Source organism: Chiloscyllium punctatum, chromosome 32 (assembly GCF_047496795.1).
Source record: "Chiloscyllium punctatum isolate Juve2018m chromosome 32, sChiPun1.3, whole genome shotgun sequence".
Lineage (NCBI taxonomy): Eukaryota > Metazoa > Chordata > Chondrichthyes > Orectolobiformes > Hemiscylliidae > Chiloscyllium > Chiloscyllium punctatum.
Window position 1 is genome coordinate 74,268,412 of NC_092770.1, and position 6,000 is coordinate 74,274,411.

Genomic DNA, 6,000 nt, shown 5'->3' on the forward strand with positions numbered 1-6,000 from the left:
CACCCTCTGTTTCAGCCCCTCGGTTTCTCGCCCTCTGTTTCAGCCCCTCTGTTTCAGCCCCTCTGTTTCAGCCCCTCTGTTTCTCGCCCCCTGTTTCAGCCCCTCTGTTTCAGCCCCTCTGTTTCAGCCCCTCTGTTTCAGCCGTTCTGTTTCTCGCCCTCTGTTTCAGCCCCTCTGTTTCAGCCCCTCTGTTTCTCGCCCTCTGTTTCAGCCCCTCTGTTTCAGCCCCACTGTTTCAGCCCCTCTGTTTCTCGCCCCCTATTTCTGCCCCTCTGTTTCTCGCCCTCTGTTTCTCACCCTCTGTTTCAGCCCCTCTGTTTCAGCCCCTCTGTTTCAGTCACTCTGTTTCAGCCCCTCGGTTTCTCGCCCTCTGTTTCAGCCCCTCTGTTTCTCGCCCTCTGTTTCAGCCCTTCTGTTTCAGCCCCTCTGTTTCAGCCCCTCTGTTTCTCGCCCTCTGTTTCTCGCCCTCTGTTTCTCGCCGTCTGTTTCATACCCTCTGTTTCAGCACCTCTCTTTCAGCCCCTCTGTTTCAGCCCCTCGGTTTCTCGCCCTCTGTTTCAGCCCCTCTGTTTCTCACCCTCTGTTTCAGCCTCTCTGTTTCTCGCCCGCTGTTTCAGCCCCTCTGTTTCTCGCCCTCTGTTTCAGCCCCTCTGTTTCAGCCCCTCTGTTTCAGCCCCTCTGTTTCTCGCCCTCTGCTTCAGCCCCCCTGTTTCTCGCCCCCTGTTTCTCGCCCCCTGTTTCTCGCCCCCTGTTTCAGCCCCTCTGTTTCAGCCCCTCTGATTCTAGCCCTCTGTTTCAGCCCCTCTGTTTCAGCCAATCTGTTTCGGCCCCTCTGTTTCTCGCCCTCTGTTTCTCGCCCCCAGTTTCAGCCCCACTGTTTCAGCCCCTCGGTTTCTCGCCCTCTGTTTCAGCCCCTCTGTTTCAGCCCCTCTGTTTCAGCCCCTCTGTTTCAGCCCCTCTGTTTCTCGCCCTCTGTTTCAGCCCCTCTGTTTCTCGCCCTCTGTTTCAGCCCCTCTGTTTCTCGCTCTCTGTTTCTCGCCCTCTGTTTCAGCCCCTCTGTTTCAGCCCCTCTGTTTCAGCCCCTCTGTTCCAGCCCCTCTGTTTCAGCCCCTCTGTTTCAGCACCTCTGTTTCTAGCCCTCTGTTTCAGCCCCTCTGTTTCAGCCAATCTGTTTCGGCCCCTTAGTTTCTCGCCCTCTGTTTCAGCCCCCTGTTTCAGCCCCACTGTTTCAGCCCCTCGGTTTCTCGCCCTCTGTTTCAGCCGCTCTGTTTCAGCCCCTCTGTTTCAGCCCCTCTGTTTCAGCTCCTCTGTTTCTCGCCCTCTGTTTCAGCCCCTCTGTTTCTCGCCCTCTGTTTCAGCCCCTCTGTTTCAGCCCCTCTGTTTCAGCCCCTCTGTTAAGCCCCTCGGTTTCTCGCCCTCTGTTTCATCCCCTCTGTTTCAGCCCCTCTGTTTCTCGCCCTCTGTTTCAGCCCCTCTGTTTCAACCCCTCTGTTTCTCGCCCTCTGTTTCAGCCCCTCTGTTTCTCGCCCTCTGTTTCAGCCCCTCTGTTTGTCACCCTCTGTTTCAGCCCCTCTGTTTCAGCCCCTCTGTTTCAGCCCCTCTGTTTCTCTTCCTCTGTTTCAGCCCCTCGGTTTGTCGCCCTCTGTTTCAGCCCCTCTGCTTCAGCCCCTATGTTTCTCGCCCTCTGTTTCAGCCCCTCTGTTCCAGCCCCTCTGTTTCAGCCCCTCTTTTTCTCGCCCTCTCTTTCAGCCCCTCTGTTTCAGCCCCTCTGTTTCAGCCCCTCTGTTTCAGCCCCTCTTTTTCTCGCCCTCTGTTTCAGCCCCACTGTTTCAGCCCCTCTGTTTCTCGCCCTCTGTTTCATCCCCTCTGTTTCAGCCCCTCTTTTTCTCGCCCTCTGTTTCAGCCCCTCTGTTTCAGCCCCTCTGTTTCTCGCCCTCTGTTTCAGCCCCTCTGTTTCTCGCCCTCTGTTTCAGCCCCTCTGTTTCAGCCCCTCTGTTCAGCCCCTCGGTTTCTCGCCCTCTGTTTCAGCCCCTCTGTTTCAGCCCCTCTGTTTCTCGCCCTCTGTTTCAGCCCCTCTGTTTCAACCCCTCTGTTTCAGCCCCTCTGTTCAGCCCCTCGGTTTCTTGCCCTCTGTTTCAGCCCCTCGGTTTCTCGCCCTCTGTTTCAGCCCCTCTGTTTCAGCCCCTCTGTTTCTCGCCCTCTGTTTCAGCCCCTCTGTTTCTCCCCCTCTGTTTCAGCCCCTCTGTTTCTCACCCTCTGTTTCATCCCCTCTGTTTCAGCCCCTCTGTTTCAGCCCCTCTGTTTCTCGCCCTCTGTTTCAGCCCCTCTGTTTCTAGCCCTCTGTGTCAGCCCCTCTGTTTCTCGCACTCTGTTTCTCGCCCCCTGTTTCAGTCCCACTGTTTCAGGCCCTCGGTTTCTCGCCCTCTGTTTCAGCCACTCTGTTTCAGCCCCTTTGTTTCAGCCCCTCTGTTTCAGCCCAACTGTTTCTCGCCCTCTGTTTCAGCCCCTCTTTTTCTCGCCCTCTGTTTCAGCCCCTCTGTTTCAGCCCCTCTGTTTCAGCCCCTCTGTTCAGCCCCTCGGTTTCTTGCCCTCTGTTTCAGCCCCTCGGTTTCTCGCCCTCTGTTTCAGCCCCTCTGTTTCAGCCCCTCTGTTTCTCGCCCTCTGTTTCAGCCCCTCTGTTTCTCCCCCTCTGTTTCTCACCCTCTGTTTCATCCCCTCTGTTTCAGCCCCTCTGTTTCAGCCCCTCTGTTTCTCGCCCTCTGTTTCAGCCCCTCGGATTCTCGCCCTCTGTTTCAGCCCCTCTGTTTCAGCCCCTCGGTTTCTCGCCCTCTGTTTCAGCCCCTCTGTTTCAGCCCCTCTGTTTCAGCCCCTCTGTTTCTCGCCCCCTGATTCAGCCCCTCTGATTCAGCCCCTCTATTTCTCGCCCCCTGTTTCAGCCCCTCTGTTTCAGCCCCTCTGTTTCTCGCCCTCTGTTTCAACCCCTCGGTTTCTCGCCCTCTGTTTTAGCCCCTCTGTTTCAGCCCCTCTGTTTCAGCCCCTCTGTTTCAGCCCCTCTATTTCTCACCCTCTGTTTCAGCCCCTCGGTTTCTCGCCCTCTGTTTCAGCCCCTCTGTTTCAGCCCCTCTGTTTCAGCCCCTCTGTTTCTCGCCCCTATGTTTCAGCCCCTCTGTTTCAGCCCCTCTGTTTCTCGCCCTCTGTTTCTCGCCCCCTGTTTCAGCACCACTGTTTCAGGCCCTCGGTTTCTCGCCCTCTGTTTCAGCCCCTCTGTTTCAGCCCCTTTGTTTCAGCCCCTCTGTTTCAGCCCCTCTGTTTCTCGCCCTCTGTTTCAGCCCCTCTGTTTCTCGCCCTCTGTTTCAGCCCCTCTGTTTCAGCCCCTCTGTTTCAGCACCTCTGTTCAGCCCCTCGGTTTCTTGCCCTCTGTTTCAGCCCCTCGGTTTCTCGCCCTCTATTTCAGCTCCCCTGTTTCAGCCCCTCTGTTTCTCGCCCTCTGTTTCAGCCCCTCTGTTTCTCGCCCTCTGTTTCAGCCCCTCTGTTTCTCACCCTCTGTTTCATCCCCTCTGTTTCAGCCCCTCTGTTTCAGCCCCTCTGTTTCTCGCCCTCTGTTTCAGCCCCTCGGATTCTCGCCCTCTGTTTCAGCCCCTCTGTTTCAGCACCTCTGTTTCTCGCCCTCTGTTTCAGCCCCTCTGTTTCAGCCCCTCTGTTTCTCGCCCTCTGTTTCAGCCCCTCTGTTTCAGCCCCTGTGTTTCTCGCCCTCTGTTTCAGCCCCTCTGTTTCAGCCCCTCTGTTTCAGCCCCTCTTTTTCTCCCCCTCTGTTTCAGCCCCACTGTTTCAGCCCCTCTGTTTCTCGCCGTCTGTTTCAGCCCCTCTGTTTCAGCCCCTCTTTTTCTCGCCCTCTGTTTCAGCCCCTCTGTTTCAGCCCCTCTGTTTCTCGCCCTCTGTTTCAGCCCCTCGGTTTCTCGCCCTCTGTTTCAGCCCCTCTGTTTCAGCCCCTCTGTTTCAGCCCCTCTGTTTCAGCCCCTCTGTCTCTCGCCCTCTGTTTCAGCCCCTCTGTTTCTCGCCCTCTGTTTCAGCCCCTCTGATTCAGCCCCTCTGTTTCTCGCCCCCTGTTTCAGCCCCTCTGTTTCAGCCCCTCTGTTTCTCGCCCTCTGTTTCAACCCCTCGGCTTCTCGCCCTCTGTTTTAGCCCCTCTGTTTCAGCCCCTCTGTTTCAGACCCTCTGTTTCTCACCCTCTGTTTCAGCCCCTCGGTTTCTCGCCCTCTGTTTCAGCCCCTCTGTTTCAGCCCCTCTGTTTCAGCCCCTCTGTTTCTCGCCCCCTGTTTCTGCCCCTCTGATTCAGCCCCTCTGTTTCTCGCCCCCTGTTTCAGCCCCTCTGTTTCAGCCCCTCTGTTTCTCGCCCTCTGTTTCAACCCCTCGGTTTCTCGCCCTCTGTTTTAGCCCCTCTGTTTCAGCCCCTCTGTTTCAGCCCCTCTGTTTCAGCCCCTCTGTTTCTCACCCTCTGTTTCAGCCCCTCGGTTTCTCGCCCTCTGTTTCAGCCCCTCTGTTTCAGCCCCTCTGTTTCAGCCCCTCTGTTTCTCGCCCCCTGTTTCAGCCCCTCTGTTTCAGCCCCTCTGTTTCAGCCCCTCTGTTTCAGCCGTTCTGTTTCTCGCCCTCTGTTTCAGCCCCTCTGTTTCAGCCCCTCTGTTTCTCACCCTCTGTTTCAGCCCCTCGGTTTCTCGCCCTCTGTTTCAGCCCCTCTGTTTCAGCCCCTCTGTTTCAGCCCCTCTGTTTCTCGCCCCCTGTTTCAGCCCCTCTGTTTCAGCCCCTCTGTTTCAGCCCCTCTGTTTCAGCCGTTCTGTTTCTCGCCCTCTGTTTCAGCCCCTCTGTTTCAGCCCCTCTGTTTCTCGCCCTCTGTTTCAGCCCCTCTGTTTCAGCCCCACTGTTTCAGCCCCTCTGTTTCTCGCCCCCTATTTCTGCCCCTCTGTTTCTCGCCCTCTGTTTCTCACCCTCTGTTTCAGCCCCTCTGTTTCAGCCCCTCTGTTTCAGTCACTCTGTTTCAGCCCCTCGGTTTCTCGCCCTCTGTTTCAGCCCCTCTGTTTCTCGCCCTCTGTTTCAGCCCTTCTGTTTCAGCCCCTCTGTTTCAGCCCCTCTGTTTCTCGCCCTCTGTTTCTCGCCCTCTGTTTCTCGCCGTCTGTTTCATACCCTCTGTTTCAGCACCTCTCTTTCAGCCCCTCTGTTTCAGCCCCTCGGTTTCTCGCCCTCTGTTTCAGCCCCTCTGTTTCTCACCCTCTGTTTCAGCCTCTCTGTTTCTCGCCCGCTGTTTCAGCCCCTCTGTTTCTCGCCCTCTGTTTCAGCCCCTCTGTTTCAGCCCCTCTGTTTCAGCCCCTCTGTTTCTCGCCCTCTGCTTCAGCCCCCCTGTTTCTCGCCCCCTGTTTCTCGCCCCCTGTTTCTCGCCCCCTGTTTCAGCCCCTCTGTTTCAGCCCCTCTGATTCTAGCCCTCTGTTTCAGCCCCTCTGTTTCAGCCAATCTGTTTCGGCCCCTCTGTTTCTCGCCCTCTGTTTCTCGCCCCCAGTTTCAGCCCCACTGTTTCAGCCCCTCGGTTTCTCGCCCTCTGTTTCAGCCCCTCTGTTTCAGCCCCTCTGTTTCAGCCCCTCTGTTTCAGCCCCTCTGTTTCTCGCCCTCTGTTTCAGCCCCTCTGTTTCTCGCCCTCTGTTTCAGCCCCTCTGTTTCTCGCTCTCTGTTTCTCGCCCTCTGTTTCAGCCCCTCTGTTTCAGCCCCTCTGTTTCAGCCCCTCTGTTCCAGCCCCTCTGTTTCAGCCCCTCTGTTTCAGCACCTCTGTTTCTAGCCCTCTGTTTCAGCCCCTCTGTTTCAGCCAATCTGTTTCGGCCCCTTAGTTTCTCGCCCTCTGTTTCAGCCCCCTGTTTCAGCCCCACTGTTTCAGCCCCTCGGTTTCTCGCCCTCTGTTTCAGCCGCTCTGTTTCAGCCCCTCTGTTTCAGCCCCTCTGTTTCAGCTCCTCTGTTTCT